We start from the raw sequence: 21014 nt of genomic DNA, 5'->3' as shown, positions 1-21014 counted from the left end.
ATCTATGGCTGATACTAATGCCGCTAGGCCTATATTAAAAATCAACACCAGAGTGTCTGTATATGAATTGATCAAGCCATATTGCCCCGTGTACCACCGCGCAGGTCCTCTGGTCCACACGGGTCCCTACGCTAACTCCACACCGTGTCGGCTGTGCACGCCTGCGGGGTTGGTGGCCACTGACTGGCACGGTGTGGACTTAGTGTAGGGACCCATGTGTATCAGATACCGGCACGAGGTACATGGGGCAGTATGGCTTGATCAATTCATACACAAAATTCTGATGTGTTTTTTATTTAGCCTAGCGGCACTAGTATCAGCCATAGGTGTGAGGTGCAGCGCTCTTTTTCTTCCCTGAACCGCATTATAGTAGTTATATTTTTGTATATAGGAGCAGTATTAAAGTAGTTATCACACAACATGGAGAGAAAGGAACGGCTGCACATCCCATCTATGGCTGATACTAATGCCGCTAGGCCTATTTTAAAAATCAACACTAGGGTGTCTGTATATAATTTGATCAAACCATAATAGCCTCGTGTACCACGTGCAGGTCCTCTGGTTCACACTGGTCCCTACGCTAACTCCACACCGTGTCGGTCAGTGACCGCCAACCCCGCAAACCACCCTTTCTCTCCATGTCGTGTTTTACAGTTCTCCCTTTTCTGAACAGCTAGCACTCCTTTATAAGACCCACATGACCAAAATTAGCAGGATATGCCTGTGCTCACATATCAGGACCTTATGTCTTCCCTATTCTGTGAGAGCAGCAGTGGTGAGTGTAATAATAGTAATATTCTTGTATATAGGAGCAGTATTATAGTAGTTATATTCCTGTATATAGGGAGCAGTATTATAGTAGTTATATTCCTGTATATAGGAGCAGTATTATAGTAGTTATATTCCTGTATATAGGAGCAGTATTATAGTAGTTATATTCTTGTAAATAGGAGCAGTATTATAGTAGTTATATTCTTGTAGATAGGGGCAGTATTATAGTAGTTATATTCCTGTATATAAGAGCAGTATTATAGTAGTTATATTCTTGTATATAGGAGGCAGTATTATAGTAGTTATATTCCTGTATATAGGAGCTGTATTATAGTAGTTATATTCTTGTATATAGGGAGCAGTATTATAGTAGTTATATTCCTGTATATAGGGGCAGTATTATAGTAGTTATATTCCTGTATATAGGAACAGTATTATAGTAGTTATATTCCTGTATATAGGAGCAGTATTATAGTAGTTATGTTCTTGTATATAGGAGCAGGATTATAGAAGTTATATTCCTGTATATAAGAGCAGTATTATAGTAGTTATATTCTTGTATATAAGAGCAGGATTATAGAAGTTATTTTCCTGTATATAGGAGCAGTATTATAGTAGTTATATTCCTGTATATAGGAGCAGGATTATAGAAGTTATATTCCTGTATATAGGAGCAGTATTATAGTAGTTATATCCTTGTATATAGGAGCAGTATTATAGTAGTTATATTCTTGTATATAGGAGCAGTATTATAGTAGTTATATTCTTGTATATAGGAGCAGTATTATAGTAGTTATATTCCTGTATATAGGAGCAGTATTATAGTAGTTATATTCCTGTATATAGGAGCAGTGTTATAGTAGTTATATTCCTGTATATAGCAGCAGTATTATAGTAGTTATATGCTTGTATATAGGGGGCAGTATTATAGTAGGTATATTCCTGTATATAGGAGCAGTATTATAGTAGTTATATTCTTGTATATAGAGGTAGTATTATGGCATTTAGTTTCCTGTACAGGCAGGGTTGTAATAAAAATCTTGTAGCTGTATATAAACACAACACACTACATTTCCTTTTGTAAGCCGGAGGCGTTGTTGCTAGGTCTGGGTACCCAGGGCCTTTGCTCTGATTCTATGATGATGAATATGGAGGTATCTAGAGAGCGGCCATTACACCATCACCACATCATTATTTATATGTAATATCCTCCTGAATAACTGGCCAAGGCCTTTGCAACATGGAAGAGCAGCATTATTACACATCAAGTCATTGCCTTCAGGCGCTCAGACTCATAGACTATAATACTCCTGTAACCGGGCTGCTCTAGCCAATGGGAAGCTATCACTGCCGCCCAGAGAATACATGTGCCTTACTGCATATCCATTTGCTAGAAAGCAGAGCTCAGCCTTACTATGTCTCACACAACCGTTCAAAAGGTAAGACGTCATGTATCATCAATTAAGGAGCATGCCCTGTCATATATAATCATTCACCCTGGGCATCTCTTATATAACTTTGCCTGGGAGGGTCACATGACTCAGCCATATCACAGTAAACATAGAATTAAAGGGCTAGTGAAACAAATGCAACTCCTGCTATAGGTGACACAGAGTCAGAAGAAATTAACTGAACACTGTATGGCGTTATTATTTGGGACTATATACAAATCTGTACACCTTTCTGACACCAGCCAGGTGATCTGTAGCACTATATAGGAGCCAGATAGCTTATTAACTGATTAACTTACTTATTACTGAACAGGGTCAGAGAGCTTATTAACATACTGTATATTACAAAGTTATATAACTTTTTGATGTGTGTTAATTAATCAGAATAAGATAACCAACAGAGTTCCCCTTTAAGTGTATAAATTGTCCCTAAGAAAAAATCCCGCTCGTAACGCCATAATAGGCCCTATAATACAGCCAACCTGTCTTACAGGAACGTACACTCCGGCAGCCAATCAATACTTACACTCATGTAGCCATCACTCCCTATATTCCTTTATGCAGCCATAAAATAGAACCGGGGGCCCCTAGGATATAAGGGATCTCAGAATGAAGGAACCGATGCTGAACAAAAACATCATTATTCAGAATTTCCTACACTCACTGTCAGCGCCGCCACAGCTGCCAACATACTTTTCTGCTGGAGAATATCGGCCACATATTCTATCATGAATCATTCATGTCTCCAGCTCCTTTGCTTCCAACTTCCATCATTTGTAATAAGAAATAGGTGTTACCCCCCCTCCCCTCCTCAAAGCCGTCTTCTCACCCCTTGGGCACCCAGAGTATATTGGCCGAGCCACAACGGGGGAGGGTATTACTCCATATTACATTAGTGTGTAAAGCAGGTTTATCCGAATGTTTAGAAGGAAATCTACTGAGTCACGTCCGGGCCGCGGCTCTTCGGGAACGACCAGATAAATCTAGGCCATGGTGACTGTTCACGGAAATCACAGAACACAACACGACTCGGATAAAGAGCTTTTCATGTTCCGCCTCTTTACTAAAGCAGCTTTAGGAAACATTTCTGGAAACAGCAGCGTAGGATGTGAGATGTGACCCCGGAGATGTTCTGGAGCCGTGTTTGGCTTCGGGTTATACGGCTGCCAATTCCCTGATTCTGCAGTTCAGGTACAATGGAAGATTACAGAGAGACGCCTCGAGACAATGCGATGGAACAGAGAGATCAAGGTTCATCAGCTGTCGCTGTCTTCGGGCTGGGCTTTAGTTCACGGATACAAGGATGGATTAGGGAATGGCATAAGTAACAATTCCTCGAATGGGATGGGGGACAGGTATACAGATGGAAGCGTTTGTCGTGCGGCGGAAGTTGTGATACAATGTGTTCAGATCCTTATGGGGGTTGGGAATAAGAACGTATCATGAATTACAGGATGTGTATGTTCTCTCTGGTGGAATTATTGCAGGCCTGAAATGGGTGTGGGGGGGATGGGGCTCAAAATGCCCTGCAGGCCTGAAATGGGTGTGACAAGTGGACCAGAAGTGGGTGTGGCAAGTGAACAGGAAGTGGGTGTGGCAAAGGAACAAGAAAGGGGTGTGGCGAGGGAATACAAAGTAGGTGTGGCAAGTGGTTGAGAAGTGGGTGTGGCAAGGAAACAAAGTTGGTGAGACAAGTGTACAGGGATTGGGTGTGGCAAGGGAACACAAAGTGGGGGTGAAGAGGGGACAGGAAGTGGACATGGCATGAGGGCAGGAAGTGGGTGAGGCAAGAGAACACAAAGTTGGTGTGACAAGGGGACAGTAAAACTATAAGATATGTAGCGCCCTGGAGGACATGTTCTGTTACCTGGACATCTCCGGTGTCCGTGCCTCCCCTGGGCGTCTTGACCCCGTGGCGATCCGCCGGTGGTCCGGTCCGGGCCGTAATACTTTTCCTGTAATCTTCAGTTGGGTTTGTTTTATTGTTTTGATAATCCGGTCTCCCTCTGGAGCGACTGATTTGTTAGTCTGTGCAGACTCCTCCCTCAGATGTGTACGTAACCCTTGTGGGCCGGCTCCTCCTAGTTTGTACAGCGCTATGGCACTATGGTGATTCGTAGCTCCTGTGGGCAGGCCCCTCCTATTTTGTACAGCGCTATGGCGCTATGGGGATTCGTAGCTCCGGTGGGCAGGCTCCTCCTATTTTGTACAACGCTATGGCGCTATGGGGATTCTTCTTTTGAAGCTTCCCGTGACATACGCAACTAGCGTACGCAATTTGCGTATAGAATTAGTTCTATCGATCCAGCTCAACGCTGGAGCCGCACTGAAGTTGAGCTCCGGTTTACATAAGAATGATACACCTAAAGATTAATGAGATTATGTCTAAAACGTTGTTATTCTAGTTTGATTATTTTTATAAAACTGTTACATCTACATGATTCTTATGCCCCTCCTCTCCCTCCCCCTCCCTTTGGGAAACGGGTGTGTTTGGCGGGTGTTTGTCTCCTTTATAAACCACAACACTACTGGACTATACTTTATGCACTGTTCTGATGAAGGGAGATTATGTAACTCCTGAAACGCGTAAACTTTGTGCTTCTTAATAAATATGTTTTTGTTTTTCACCATCTTGGTGTAGCCTTGGATATTTTTGGAGACAGCGCTGTTTACAAGTATCGAAGTTTTTTTCCTTTAATTTTAAGGGGACAGTAAGTGGGTGTGACAAGGGAACAGGAAGTGGGTGTGGCAAGGGGACAGGAAGGGGGTGTGGCATGAGGACAGGAAGTGGGTGTGGCAAGGAAACACAAAGTTGGTGAGACAAAGGGACTTGTGTGACAAGGGAACAGGAAGTGGGTGTGACAAGGGGACAGTAAGGGGGTGTGGCATGAGGACAGGAAGTGGGTGTGGCAAGGAAACACAAAGTTGGTGAGACAAAGGGACTTGTGTGACAAGGGAACAGGAAGTGGGTGTGACAAGGGGACAGGAAGGGGATGTGGCATGAGAACAGGAAGTGGGTGTGGCAAGGGAAAACGAATTTGGTGAGGCAAGGGGACAGGAAGTTGGTGTGACTAGAGGGCAGGAAGTGGGTGTGACAAGTGAATAGGATGTAGGCATGGCAAGTTGACAGGAAGTGAGTGGGGCAAATAGAAGTGGGTGTGGCAGGTGAGAATGTGCCTTGAGGAGGAGATGGAGCTACTTAAAAAAGGGAGAATGATGAAGTTTTGCTGCAGGCACTGATAGGCAGGAGAACCAGGGATGCAAAATGAGAAGTGGTATGACCAGTCAGGGTGGGGATACAGAATTACTGCAGTCTGGATCTCAGAAGAATATATATTAGAGGCACTCTGCAAGCATCAAGAGTCCCCTAGGGATAGAGCTGTCTAGAGCTGTTAGTGACGACCATGAAGACTTATGCTGCAGGCTTTCTAAGAGGCAAGCTCCCATCTACCACTGCAACCACAACAGTATTGAGCGGTATTATTGAACAGTATTGACAACCAAGGGGATGTACACGTCACCATTTTCCATACTGATACCTAACCCATGCCTGGAACCATTCACCATTTATGTACAGACAGTGTCCTATTGTTGTAGGGGATCCTGTGTTCTGTATTCCTGCAGCGCCACCACAGGTACCACCATGTAACGCCTGGACATTCTGGGTCCTCCAGAGTGAAAGACGCTCTTTTTATCTGCTCTCTTCTCTGGATTATGGTTGGGGTCACCAATCTTAACTAGATATCTATATTCAATACAAGTCAAAAGAAGGTACAAGAAATGCCCCAGACATTGCCCTATTGGTCCCATATTCCATAGGGGGCGTCATCCAGTTTACCAGACCCCTGTATACAGAATCGGCCCAGTGATGTAATTGTTCCCATATCACTTTGTCACCCAAACATAAACATAAAAAAACAGTAACATAAAGTAATGATAATCCCCTCCCAGATAGAATGATAGACTGATCCGCCCCCCTAGGTATCGGGCTATAGGTATTTCTATACAGATCTGTTATCACAATGCTCCTCGCTCCATTGGCCGCAGGTTCCTCTAATGTCTGCGGCTTTCTGACAATGGGGACGGCGGCTTTAAACAATTAGGATGATTCATTACACGGAGCCTGCGCCGCCGCCTCCGAACGAGGCTTTTAGTGTCATTCTCATCTCTTACAAATCCTTATGATGTGACAAGATTAATCCAAATCTTGTTTTTTTTCTCTTCTTCTGCTGCTATTCTAAGCGCTTTTTAAATCCTTTGGCCTCTCCGCGAACTCTGGGAAAACGTAAGAACGAGCGACTGCGAGGAGGAAGGGAAATACTACGAGGGGCCGATAATTGTTTTATAACTGGGCTTCAGATGTTGGTAAATGACATATTAGGGGCTATTAGTACTATGTGGCGGTATAATGTATAGCACATCCCAGGAAGTCTGCATTGCCTATGTACAAGTGATCATATACCAACCTACTTACTGGTCTATGTACAGATGTGTCCATGCTCACCTTTCTTGGAAATTCTCAAAGTTCCAAATCAAAATGTTATCACGACATGTTGGCAAATATCTCGATAGGGTGCAATGCTCATAACAAACACTAGGGGCACAGAGCATAAAAACATCTCCCAACCAAGTACTGCAAAATCATGTTGACATATTGTGATATGTAAACTCAAAAAGAAAGATAAGGAGGGACACACATGGTAGTTGGGAGCCTGTTACAGATCCAGATGGGGTCCAGTAGATCCAAGTTACACTTCTGGTGCCTGTTTCAGGGGCTGAATCAGGGTCGAGGCAGAAAGGTATTGGTTTTGCCTATTGCAATGTTGGTAACTAGAGATGAGCACAGCTGGAACATGCTTGAGTGCTATCATTCAGCATTTGATTACCAGTGGTTGAAGAAGTTGGATGCCACCCTAGGGAGTCCTGGAAAACATGGATACAGCCTATGGCCAATGGTTGTATCCGTACTTTCCCAGACTCCCTAGGGCAGCATCAGACTTCTTCCCCTGCCAGTAATCAGATGCACATAAGAAGACAAGTAAAATTTTTGAAAGTTTTTTTAATTCCTTGGATATAAAGCCACTAAACCAACTGGAACCAAGAAAAGAACTTTATCACCAAAATCATAACCCAAACTCTGAAAGGAGAAGGATTCTAAAATCCTGCAGCCGGCAGGGGCAAATTGAATACAAGTACTGACTTACCTCTCCCTGTGCCCGCGGTGAATGGCAGGACTGGTCGCAGGATACCCACATGGCTCTGGGATCTCAGGAGCTGCCACATCACAACCCAGATGAAGCCGCTCCAGTCACTGATTGGCTGAGTGGCCAGTCCATTAGCAGGGACAGGCCTTTTCCCCCGAGTCGTGACGTCATCATAACTTGGGGGGAAATTGCCTTCTGGTGCGGGGTCCCAAGGCCGGTGAAGCATCCTTGGTGAAGCTCATGATGCAACCACAGTGTTTACTCAATGATCTAAACAGGAATAAAGCTGATCCGAGCCCAATCTGTACATCAGAGCCCGAGCAGGAGCCCCCATAGCTCTTGGGATCTCGATATGGCTGGTATCACTGGTGTCCTGGTTACTATGCAACTGTCTGCTATAGAGAGTCATAAATCATACTGCCGAAACTAAGTCAGTGCCCATACTGTGCAGCAAGTCTGTATGACTGACACAAAGAGGTAATGATGCCCGGAATCTTCTCTGATAGCATGGAACATTTCTAATCAGTTGTCTATGACTTTCTGTCCATATAACTCCTGGCTTTAGGTATAATGAGAGAGTCATTGAGTACTGTCACAGCCGCACAATAAATTGGTGTGCGCCATAAAAGCGGGCTATAAAAAAAACATAGCATATATGTACTAGAAAAAAGGGGTATAACTACTACATCAAGCTAAAAATGTGATGGATTTAAGGTCCCCAAGGGCCTAAAGGGGCTTAAAGGGGTTCTCCATCAGGTAAAAATAAATAAACATGCTGCAGAGGCATATAACATTGCTTACCTGTCTGACCCAGTTCTGAAACCACCAAAAATCCCTTTCTTTTTGGGTCTTAGGCTGGGTTCACACTACATTTTTGAAATCCATTTTTTTCATCCTTTTTTGCAAAAAAACGAATGAAAAAACGGATGGAAATACGGATGCAATTGTGTGCATCCGTTTTTTCATTGACTTCCATTTGTGTAAATCCTTTTTTTTTTTTTTTCATAATGGAAGTCAATGGAAAATGGATCAAATGAATGCACAAAATTACATCCGTATTTCCATTCATTTTCCATCTGTTTTTTGCAAAAACGTAGTGTGAACCCAGCTTGAGTTTTGTACTTCCTGGTTGGGCAGTTGCTTAGTGCTACAATTCCCAGAATGCATTGCTTTCCCTCATCTCTCCATCACAGTCCTCCCAGCCAAGCCTTCTGTGATACCAGAGTATAATGCATTGTCTAAGCAGAGAGGGGGAAGCTAGAGACAATACCCATTGTGTAGTTCTACTATTCTTAAGACAGTAGGAAGACAGTACTATTAGTGCTAACACTATATTAGTAAGTTATAGGTCTTAGGGAAAGAAGCAGAGCTGGGTTGTACCTTTCAGGTACAGCATGGACCCTCTGGAAGCCCCCACTTCCTGTTTGCTGTTTTGGTGTCTCTGCTGCTATTTATGAACTGAGCCTAACAACAGGAAGTTAACTATAAATTCAGTGGAAGAGAGACCCCAGTACTATTAGTGCTAACACATAATTAGTAAGTTATAGGTCTTGGGGGAAAAGAGCAGAACTGGGTTGTACCTTTCAGGAACAGCATGGACCCTCTGTAAACCCCCACTTCCTGTTTTGGTGTCTCTGCTACTAAGTATGAATTGAGCCTAACGACAGGAAGTGAACTATAAGTTCAGTGAAAGAGTGAACTCTAGTGGCTGAAATTTTAGACACTTTTTTAGGGTAACAAGGCAAGGCAAGTGACAGTGAAAACTGTGGAAATGAATTTCCATTCTAAAACGATCCCTTTAATAAAGTCACCATCATCCCTGTTCACCGTTGATTCCGGGAGAGACCTGACCGGCTGAGCCTGCACCGTACCCGGCGGCCCCTTAGCACAATCCCATCAGAGGATCCGTCCTGCAGACTCCAGGGACCCGTACTTTGGCTTGTCAGTGCAGTCGCTCGTTCATGTGTTAACCGGTGAGGGCAGGTGTCATTCCCCGGGGCACTTGTTGTCAATCTCTTGCTCACGCTCAGGTTGTTTCTGAGCCATGGCGGTGGACGTGCATTGTTTCTGTATTACAGATGAGAGAGAGAACAGCCGTACAAGACAAATACACATAGATACATGGATCAGCCGTGTATCTACAATCAGAACCGGAGGCTCGTTAGCCGCCCCCCCCCACACTCCCATTATGTGCCATTTACACACATGTAACAGAGGGGCTTTTGGGCTCCTCACCAGGAGATTAGCCCCACCCATAGCTACGCCCTTATGTCATTTACCATCCAATGACAATCACTATTTCCACTAACCACTCCCCATTTCCTTATTGAAATGTTAGGCTGGGTTTACACTGCGTTTTTGCAATCCTTTTTTACATCCGTTTTTTGAAAAAAAGCGGATTGCAAAAACGCAGTGTGAACCTAGCCTTAGCCTTAGCTGTGTCTTTTTGTATTCTACCATAATTTTGTATTCTATCATAATTTTTGTAAATGTTTGTTTACTTTTTTCAAAATTGCAATTTCTGTACCGCTTGAAATATTTATTGTAATACTGTTGTAAATATTTATGTATTTTTTTTTTTTTAATGATTCAAGGTGGTTTTCATTGGCACCATTTTGGGGGTACATATGAACTATTGTTTAAGTTCTATTCTCTTTTTTTCTTTTTTTTTTTTGGAAGGTAGGGGAGGGATGCACAAGAAAGTTTACTATTACTTATTTTTGCATGGACACTTGGTCTCCTTTAAAGTGACTGTACCACCAGGCCCAGGCTGAAGCACTGGAGGCGGGCCGACCCACCCCCAGTGGGAAGAAACCCCAGCCCCTCCATGACGTGACTCCATTAGAATCAATGGAACCCTATCATAGAGGGGCGGGGGTTTCCTCCCACTAAGGGTGGGTCAGCCACCTCCAGTGCTTCAGCCTGGGCCTGGTGGTACAGTCACTTTAAAGGGGTTCTCTATCAAAAGTGTTTCAAATCACCTGGTGTAAGAAAGTTATATAGATTTGTAATTTACTTCTATTTTGAAAATCTCTAATCTTCCAGTACTTATCAGCTGCTGTCTGTCCTGCAGGAAGTTCTTTCCAGTGTGACACAGTGCTCTATGCTGCCACCTCTGTCCATGTCAGGAACTGTCCAGAGCAGTAGAAAATTATATGTGTAGAGTCATTATACTATATTATATGAGTATAGTCATTATACTGTATTATATGTGTACAGTCATTATACTATATTCTCCGTAGGTGCCTGAGGCGTTCTTTGAACTGGATAAATCGCTGCTCTGGAGAACTAGTGACAACTGGATTGTGATTAAATTTGACTTAAAGGTAAGACAATGAGATTTTCAGCCCATCTCTGGACATTGATATATGAAATTATTCACATTAGGTTAATTCTATAGAAGTAACAGGGAATAAATGAGACGGATGAGACGGCGGGTTCTTCTAATCTTATAGCATGTATTATAGATGGATCCACATTGCATATTGAGGAACCTACACACATTCATGGAGCTAATTTCAGAGACATAGACATAGAGAAAGGACATATATAGCTTTTAACGGAGGGAAATGTCATTGGTGGCCAACGCGTTTTAGTGGTAGGAGTAGGTTATGGAACAGTGGCCCAACTTCAGTGGACTCATTAGATATTCACTGGCTAAATGCCTATTTGACCAACAAGTATTTTCTCAGACGCCCTGCATACTAATTCCCTCTTGGCCGAGCATGCACATATTCTGAATGGGGGTAAAAGCAATAATCTCCACTGAGAAGAAAAGGACTGGGCAGCCTGATCCTTCTTTCTTTGGACATTTGGCTTTGGGAAAAAGTCAGGACACCATCTACATTAGATGGTCGTATTGTCTTCCACCAAAATCATTGGTTTCAGCCAACATTAATCTAATGTAGAGATGCGCAAATTTTCCTATTCTAGTCTCAGGTCTGATTTGGTCATATTGGCCTTCCAATGCCTGATTCATATGTGGAAGGGTCCTAGTTGCCCTTAAAAGTCATGTTGGGCAACACTCTGGAGGACTAATCAAGAATGGCGTACGCGTACACCAGTCTTAAAGCCCCACCCCCTTTTCACCAGCGGGATTTACTAAGAGGTGGAGGGCGCAGGCATTGCGGGAGAAATCTACCATTGTTTAGGAGCAAGTCTAGATTTATATGACGATTTATGCCTGTGAGCGGGTGTAACTTCCCTGAATTGCCGCACCCACCCTGCCCACCTATAAGGCAATCGGAGGATATGGCTGGCATATGCCACAAAAACTGTCCAACACCCAGTGGGTTCCGTGCACAAGCCCTTTTCTGATAAACAAAACTTGTACACGGAGCATATTGGGCATTGGGCCTCGGCAACACGGGGTAAGCTATATCTCCCTGCATCAAATGGGCAAGAGGCCAACGGTAAGTTTAGTAGAGATGGGGTTACACTTTCTTGGCAATAAAAAGTCTATAAGGGGTTGGATACAGTCCAATGAGAACTCAGAGGGTTCCTAACACCAACCTAAAACATGCCATTTTAACGTTTTACCATGCAGTATCAGCCAATATTACAAGGATCCAAGCCTCTTATTTTGAGCAGATGTCTCATCAAGATCATCCCTGACCATATGTCCTATTACAGTGGGTCACCACTTAGGACCCTCCTCTAAGAGGAGCCATCTATGTATTACATTCATGAATGGTTGCTTTTTAATACAACCTTTTCCCCATAGGTTCTGAAAGTTCTAGTTGACCATGGCATTGGTGAAGGGGGATGGCTGAAAGTGGTTGCCTCTGAACATATATTGATGGTCTTACCGAGCATCAAAAACTGGGTCATGAAGTCTTTCCATCAATTAGAGATAGACGAGGATATGGTTTAGCATGGTGGAAAATCGACCATTGGTGATTATATGGCTCTGGTTTACTGAGCACATATAATGTTGGACAGTTCAAGCGTTTAATGTCAAAGTTAACAACCAGTGTTGGCCTGGGGCAACTTCATGGACCCCTACATGGATGTAATGATCATGTCTTACAATGGTCAACGGAGATCATGTATACTACATTGTACAATGTTTTCCAATTAACGAGCATATTTCGAGACCACGCACAATGTTTTACAAGGACGAGGTTCTAGATATAACCAGGTAGAAGAAATGGCCAAGATGGGAATAAGCATGTTCGAAGACCATGACCCGACCTTCATCTCTTTGTTCAATTTCCTACTTGTCAGATTTATGCTATACTCGAAAACCCGGTATGAAAGGAACTGCGCAGACGAAAATTCCCTCAAGAACGTTATAAAATTAATTTAGCCCATTACGATTATATTCCAATTATTGGAGCGGCAGTGGCTTCAGTTCTGTAGGGGACTATTGCGGAAGGTTAGAAGTCAAGTCACAGAGTAGAGAGGCAAAACCTCCGGGAATAAATGCCGGGAATAAATTACACTTTAAGAAAAGAAAAATACTTGATGTGAAACATTAAGATCCGGGAAACTCACAAAGGGCAGTGGATTTCAGCTCAAGCCTGTCATTTCCTAAATTGTATATAATGAAAGTCAAAGATCCAGAACGGACTCCGTGTTTAAGCTGACTTGCAATCGTAAGCCGCGGATGTGTCAGAGCTCTGATGTACGGTAACTGGGACTGTTTCCTTGAAACAGCGGGAACAAGGCTACAAAGATCTGGGCCGGAGACGTTTCAGGGCCACTGGCGGGTGGCGGAAATAATTGGTACGTTTCATTAAATGGCTTTTTATACTGTTTAACTATAGGTCAAACATTACTATGAGCGAGGGGTCCTCCACATTATCACAAAATATCTAACATCGTCCTCATTAGAAATATCGGCCAGATGGCATTTAAAGTGGAAAAGAGACGCACAACTATACCACAAAATACCCCCTTACCAATCCTTAGTAACTATTTAGGAGACTCAAAATTTTACATTTTCTCCATCTTTTAACCCAAAGGGGTTTCTACTTCCATTCCAAATCACTGTTTAACCCAAGTTGGCAAAAACATTTGAGGAACTTTCTAGATTTGGGTATAGTCCTGTACTCACCTGCTGCTTCTGTTGTGATATTGTCCAGTCCACACTGCTCTCCGCCTCCTGGCAGGAAGTGGCTGCTCTGACAGTCATTGGTCACAGTGATGACCCGCCTCAGACAGTGATTGGATGAGTGGCACTTTCTTGTATCAAGATGGGGACCAGGAAGTGGTGAGCAGCAGGGGCGGGGCACCGTTGAGGCTGTAGCTGCAGGAAATCACAGCAGGTGAGGTTTTTCTTTTTTTAGTAGGCTATGGTCACATGTAGTATGAGACTGTCCATTCCGTGACTTGGCCAGGTCACGGAACGCCCGGTCTCAGTAAAGATCATCCCGGATGGTACTGCAGTACCTGCCGGATGATCTTTAGCACCGCTGAATTCTGATGCGGGCCCATACGTGCGCGCCCGCATCAGAACTCCCCACTGCACACTATGGAGCATACAGCCGGAGCCGCTCGCTCCATAGTGTGCACTGACAGGGTTTTCTGCGGCCACTATTCAATGAATAGTGGCTGCAGAAAACTGACATGTCAGTTTTCTACAGCGCCGCTGGGTATCCCGGCTGGAGCGTATACTATGTGTATACACTCTGGCCGGGATTCCCTCAGCCTGCAACATTACTTAAGTACCGCAGAAATTTCTGCGGAACTTACATAGTGTGAACATAGCCTTATTATAATTATTATTATTTAGCCTGAAGCTAGACAGTGCCTTTAAAGGGGAACTCCCCTTTCCCTTAAGATTAGTGGGTGTCCAACCTCCACCAATTCCAATTCAGAGCTGCAGCTTCTTCACTGTTTCTCCTGCACAGTGCTGCCCCCGGCCACCTGGCTGTGTAGTCAACTGCAGCCTGATGAAAATCGTTATATCGTTCAGATTCAAATGATAATCGTGTCATGTAATAGCAGGCAACGATTAAATGACCAATGAACATTGTTTGGTGTAATAACGCGTTGTTTGATCATTCCCTGGTCTATCAGCCAGGAAAGGATGAACGCAAGAACGACCATAAGTAACGATCGGCTTCCTGTGCAATAGGGGTAACGATTTAAGATCGTATGTCATAGCGGTCGTTTAAGATCGTTTATCGTTAATCACCAAAAAAATCGTCCCATGTAATACCACCCTAACACTTTTTGTTTGTTCAGAAAAGATAACTGAATAGTGTGTGGCTTGGCACACAGACGGAGGACTTACCATCTGTCTGTACAGAACATGTGACGTCCGCTTATGATTACATTGTACTTTTGTTGCTATCACTGATCTAATAGGGTAGTTGTGAATCATCCCATAAAACATGGACCCTAGGGGCAGGAGATTATCCCAGTCACCTCCAAATGGGTTTGTTTTTGGTTGGACTATTGAGGCTCATTATTGCATCATAGCCTGGGCCCACCGACAGATTCTCCGATGCTCCGGTGGGCCAGTCTAGTACTGCCAACAGATTTGCTTCTTTGTGCACTGTGCTGGCCATAGACACTAAGAATTAACCCCAATGAGTTCAAATTTCCCAAAAGCATTAGTTTTGTTCCAAAATGACATCCTGTTCTAGATAGTCGGACGGTGATAGGAGCCCCATTTTAACCTTTGCCCCCCCTCAGGTATTGGCCATCCCCTACAATACCCGTATCTGCCTATCGCTTGTATCTAGCACGCTGACACTTGTTTTATGGCCGTGTTACTGCCGGGGTTGTTTGTTCAGTAAGGAGAATAGAAAAGTGTGCATTGTAGCTTCCAGATAGAAGCCGAGATTGAAGCGGCGTCAACACATTTAGTATCAGGGCGATCCGTGAACATGCATCACTTTGACAGCGTAGGCAAGCGGACTGAGAAGCACATTTATTACAGTGATGGAAGCTGAAGGAGAAAGCACTATGGAAGCTCAATGTTTTTCTTTATTCCACTTACATATATATCACTCACAGAATCTCATTTCTTAAAGGGAATGTCCACTTTTCTCTTTAAAAATTCTTTACCTATGGGTTGTTATTACTTGTGATTTATCATCTACGGTGTCGGCTGCTTTGTGGCTGTCTATAGAGACTCTCTATAGAGAGAGTATTTTCCTCTTACTGGAGGACAGTTCATTTACATATTTTTTTTCCCATGGGGCATTGCCGGAAAAAATAATTCTCTGTACGTCAATGAATCAGTATGTATACCCATGACATGCATCAAAGGAATATCTGTAGTCAATGTTACTCTTTCTTGATGAAGGACAGTTGCAACCTACAAAGTTATCCCCTTTTTTAGAAGATAGACAATAACCATCTTATTGTGGGAGAGGTCTGACTGCTGGGACCCAATGCAATCTTCAGAATGGGAACCTATCTATGTCCATATGTTGTATTTGGCATCCTGCCACACCATTTTGAAGGGTGACTTAGGATCGTAGAGTGTTCCAGAAGTTTGTCCCTCTCAGTCAGATAGCTATCTCCCAAACTGTAACCTTTCCAGTTGGAATAACACTTTTAAACAATTAAATTTATTCAGCTTGTTGCCACCACTAGGGGGAGCTCACCACATACTTATAATCAAACTGAAGACAGGAAAGCTCAGTTGCTACGATGTGTCTCCATGCTTTATACTTTACCCTGGTTATTTAAACTAGCTGCCTTGTGTCCAATCTATGGCCAAAGTTACTGTATGGAGAGCTGATATTCTGTAACAGATCAGCAAATCAATTTGTAACAAATTTTGATTTGTCATATAACATTTATGGAAGACCAGAAGAAAGGTTGGTTCTGCTCAAAACTATTAAAGTGTTTATCCAGCGCTACAAAAACAAGGCTTCTTTTTCCCCACTCTTGTCTCCAGTTCAGGTGTGGTTTGCAATTTACTTCAATGGAGATGAGTTTCAAACCCCACCCAGTCTGGAGACAAGAGTCGTGCAAAAGTGGCCATGTTTTTGTAGCACTGGATAACCCCTTTAAGGACCCGAAACCTACTAACCCTATTTTATGGTAAGGGATGGTCTATCTTGCCATTGACTTTGGACATCACACAACACAACTTTTTAATACAACACTTTCAAATTTGTTTCAAATCCAAAAATCTAAAAATCTAAAAATAACATACATGTTCCAAACTAACCAGTAGGCTTACATGAAGGGGGAGGGAGCCAACATATATTCCTGATCTGTGATAATGCCGCCATTCGTTGTGATGTTTACTCCCCCATCCAGTGACTTCCATCATAGGAGGTATTTGTCAATTCGCTATAAGAGAAATTCAATATTACTAATGAAAGGCAACACTGCGGAATAATCGCCGCCATTAAGCTTCCTCTGCACTATTTCCTGATGTTATAGATCATGGATGGATTTCTTATCCTTTGTTGATTTTTTTGTTAAAATGTAATTAAGTTGTTTTTTACCAGTATAGCCGCCACCCCTTCCCTACACTCCTGATTGACCAACCTGTTGAGATATTTAGGGGTCTTATATAGGGTTTGGAATCAATGTAGGGGTCTTATATGTGATCTGATATACAGTAGATTAGTCTGAGGGGGTGATGAGTTTTGGGTTAATGGTCTGGGGTCTGAATATATTTAGGGGATCTGATCTGGGGTCTGATAAGGGGGTCTGGTGTGAGGACTAAAATTAATTTACGGGGTCTCTTGTCAGATTCAAAAAGTATAAACTGTAGTTTAGAGTCTAGTTTCATATTAAATGGCCACTGTTGTTTCAAACACCCTCCCTCCATGTCATTCCTTACATATTTATAAATGACTTTATTTATCGAAAAAGACTTTTACCCCAGAATAAAACAGGAGTCTCTCTTCTCTGTCCACTGTCTGTTGTTAGGGGAAATATGTCTCCTGTAACAGCCTCAGCAAGACAGAGTACAAGAAATGTGCAAGGGGGCAAACCATGTTCCCAGTGCAATTGAGAGGAAGCAAGGCAAGGAGTAAGTCAGTGTACCTGCAAGGTGTGATGCCTCCAACTCAATCTCCACCACCACCACCACCGCCCCGACCCAAGAACCTCAGCATTTAGCTGACTGTAAGTTGTCATTTATATGGGTTGTTAAGAACAGGAAACCAATATGGCAGCAATTACAGCTCCTACATGGTTACTAATGGGCGTTAGTGCTGCTGTTTCAGGAAGAAAGCGAAGAGCATTTATGATCATATCAATAGTGTTTGGAGTTGCTCCTTAACGGGGATCTGTGATCTGTTATTAGAACATTATAGATTATTTTCACCTATCGGTTGCTATATCTGGCATTGCTCTACAGCCTCAAAGTATTTGGATTGCAAAACAAAATACGGGCGTGGCTCTGTTTCTGGAGAAAGCGTCCATGTTTTTTTTTTATCCTGTTCACCACCTTCATGTCTCCAATCCATCTTCCAAATCTTTATGGAAGGATAGACCAGCTGATCTGCAGTCATGTAGGAGAGCGCATCTAACTCCTATCTTTACCCACCGAAAAAAAAAAATGATGAATTTCTATTGATCCCATCCAAGCAAGAAATACTGGCAAATAGCAAAATGAGCCCTATAATTCTTTGAGACAGCGCCATACATCATGATGAGCACGTCAGGACGGCCGATGGGGGATGGTATTGTTTATGGAGCAACCAATTAAGCTAGGAGTTCCTACCTAATGGAGCCGCTCAGTCACATCAAACGGCCAATTTACCAAATTGATAGCCGCTCCGAAATAATAATTATTATTCGCTGAGAAAATATTGGGATTGAACAAAATCATTCCGGAAATTACAGATTATAGGTCAAGTGGAATCTGTACAATGTATAGTAGAGGTGGAAGACATCGCTAATGAAAATGGCTTCATCCATTGTCCGTTACTAGACGACTTACCCATGGCTGCTTTTTCCGATTTGGCCCAAAAGAAGACACCATGTTATTTATAGTACTGGTAAATGTGGGGGTTAGAACAGCTTTCCCATTGGAGCTCCACTGGAGAACCCCCATTGGGGGTGCCACTAGAGATCTTAGAACTGCTTTGTTTCCATTGGAGCTGCCAATAGAGATGAGCAAACTTGCCAAAAAATCGGGTTCCCATGAACCCAAACGATCAGCATTTGATTCCCGCTGTCTGGAGAAGGTTGTGACAGTGCAAGGACTGTCTAGAAAACGTGGATAATGGCGGTATCCACTTTCCCCAGGGAGCAGGATTAAAATGCCGATTGTCCAAACTTTCAGCAAGTTTGTTCATTTCTAGCTGCCACACCTTGATCCTTACCCATTGATCATACCTTGCACTGTTAGTCATCATCTCTTGCATTATGTATGTGCAGTAGATGAATGGTTTCCATTACTCAATGGTAAATATAGAATCATCCATTAAATATGAATAAAGGAAACATAAAGGTAATGCAGATACGTCACAGTTCCTCTGCTCTATGGTATATATTCTCTACAATAGAAAGGATAAGACTAAGCAGAACTTCATCCAGTTGGATCTTGTAGGACGTATTGTGGGTGGTGTATCATGCTTTCTACTGTTTGGCATTAGTGTTGAGCCAACTTGCCGAACTGTTTGGGTTTGGCAACATTCTCTAGACTAGAACACTCTGCATTTGACTCCCGATGACTGGAGAAGGTGGATGTTTTATATGTTATGAAAAGTGTTGAGCAAAGAGGCCGAAATGTTTAGGTTCGGCAACATTCTCCGAACTAAGCGTTCGGCATTTGATTACTGGTGGCTACAGAAGTTGGATGGCATAGGCTGTATCCATGTTTCATGTTTCAAAGGAGATTCCCGACACTAGACCCCTACATACTGCTGGTCACAGTTTTCAAGTGTGAATACACTCCTCCTCGGAGCCGTACTACCTCGGAGGTTCTCTACCAAAACATGCAGTCCAACGGCATAAAAAACTTATCAGGAGATAGAAAGGTGGCACTCACCGAGATAGCAAAAAATAGAGTCCTTTATTCCATCATCAATACAAGTTACATGTAGCAGATAAAATGAATAGGCAACATCTGTTTCGCACATCACGCGCTTTCTCTCAAGGCTTAGAGGAAGCACGTGAAGTGCGAAACAGCTGTCACCTATTCATTTTATCTGCTTCATGTAACCTGTTTTGGTGGTGGAATAAAGGGCTATATTTTTGCTATCTTATTGAGTGCCACCTTTCTATCTCCTGATAAGTTTTGTATCTATTTTTTCCTGGCAGCCCTAGGGCAGCATCCAACTTTCCAGCCGACAGGACTGTCTGGAATGTCTAACGTTCGGGTTCTAAGGACTTTGCCAAACCCGAACAGTTTGGCAAGTTTGCTCAACACTATTCAGGATAACAGGATACTGGTCATGATGCGGGTTCTGGTACTATCTACAATCAGTTATCAGCAGCTATTAGGGAACAGGCCGGGTACACAAACTGGGGATGACCTGCACAAAATCCACATGATTGCAAGGGGTATTTTCAGGTGGAAATAACAAAATCTTCAAAGAGCTCCTCACTTTGGAGGACTCATATCCATACATTACACAGCCAGTCCACCCCAGTGGTGGCTCTGCAGGGGAATTGAAGCCTTGTTTCTGAGAAGCCCCATAGATTGCGGCTGATTTCTAGGAACCCCAGAGGTGAGTGATCAGGAGAGAATTGGCCAGGGTGGATGGGGTGTGTGTATACAGCATGCTGAATAATGCCACAGGCAGAGAGGAAGACAGGGATTAAATGCAGCAACTTCACTGATTGTATCTGATTGTATGATATTATGCTGTAAAATTAAATATTCTTCACAGTCTCTGGGTGGAATGGTGTGGGAGTGGTGGGAGAACTGTAATGCAGAGTTTAGGGAAAACAATGCATTCCGTAAATTGGAGTGTTGAGCAACTGCTCAACCAGGGAGTAAGACCCCAAACTGAATGGAAGATGGGACAACTGTATGAAATAGCACTGACGGATCTGTGGCTGCAATGTACTGGACCTCCATGAATGACTTCCTATGATGTGACATATTCATAGTGATCTCTACCCAGCGGTAGACGACTTGTATCCCTGCACTAAGCTTTACACACTGGTCCCTAAGTCTCATCCACAAGGAGGTCAAACCCGAGCGATAAATGTGTTCTTCTGATAAAATATCACCTTGGAGGGAGGAATTATTTGCATATATATTATACTATTAATCACCCATAGCCCATCGCTCCTGTCATTAGACGCATAATCAGAATACTAACCGGCTGCCGGAGTAATATGGAGCCTCTACCACCGAGAAACTTTATGCTGGTACAATGTATTCACCACAATCCATGGGAGGAGCAAAGGGCGATGGTTTCCTGCTGGAAAGGAGAGTCAAGAGTTAAAGGGGTATTCTGGTATCTTTTAAATAAAACTATCACCCCAAGACATAACTTACTAATATAGTGTTATCACTAATAGTACTGGCTTCGGGACGGAATCCCCCTGACAGGAAGTTGCGTAGTTCTTTCATTGTCAGTGTGGTGTTGTCTCAACAGCTCCCTGGCTCCTCCCTCTTAACTGAGGCAACGCATCATCTTCTACTGTCTCAGGAGGCTTGGCTGCATCATGTCTCTGACCTCAAGCCCCGCCCTCTGAGTGATGT

The 21014-nt window shown here is 43.2% G+C and overlaps 1 protein-coding gene across 1 annotated transcript in view; it reads right to left on the bottom strand.

Annotated features, from left to right (window-relative positions):
* The window catches only part of THSD7A (thrombospondin type 1 domain containing 7A), a 270999-nt gene extending 250303 nt beyond the window's left edge, over positions 1–20696 (bottom strand). The window contains exon 1 of the mRNA XM_069959351.1: positions 20629–20696. The gene's annotated coding sequence lies outside the window, so the exon portion shown is untranslated. The remainder of the gene's footprint in view (positions 1–20628) is intronic.
* Between the last annotated feature and the right edge of the window lie 318 nt (positions 20697–21014).

Source organism: Dendropsophus ebraccatus, chromosome 2, assembly GCF_027789765.1.
Source record: "Dendropsophus ebraccatus isolate aDenEbr1 chromosome 2, aDenEbr1.pat, whole genome shotgun sequence".
Classification (NCBI taxonomy): domain Eukaryota; kingdom Metazoa; phylum Chordata; class Amphibia; order Anura; family Hylidae; genus Dendropsophus; species Dendropsophus ebraccatus.
Note: the sequence above shows the minus strand (reverse complement) of the source record. Positions and strands in the feature narration are given on the sequence as shown.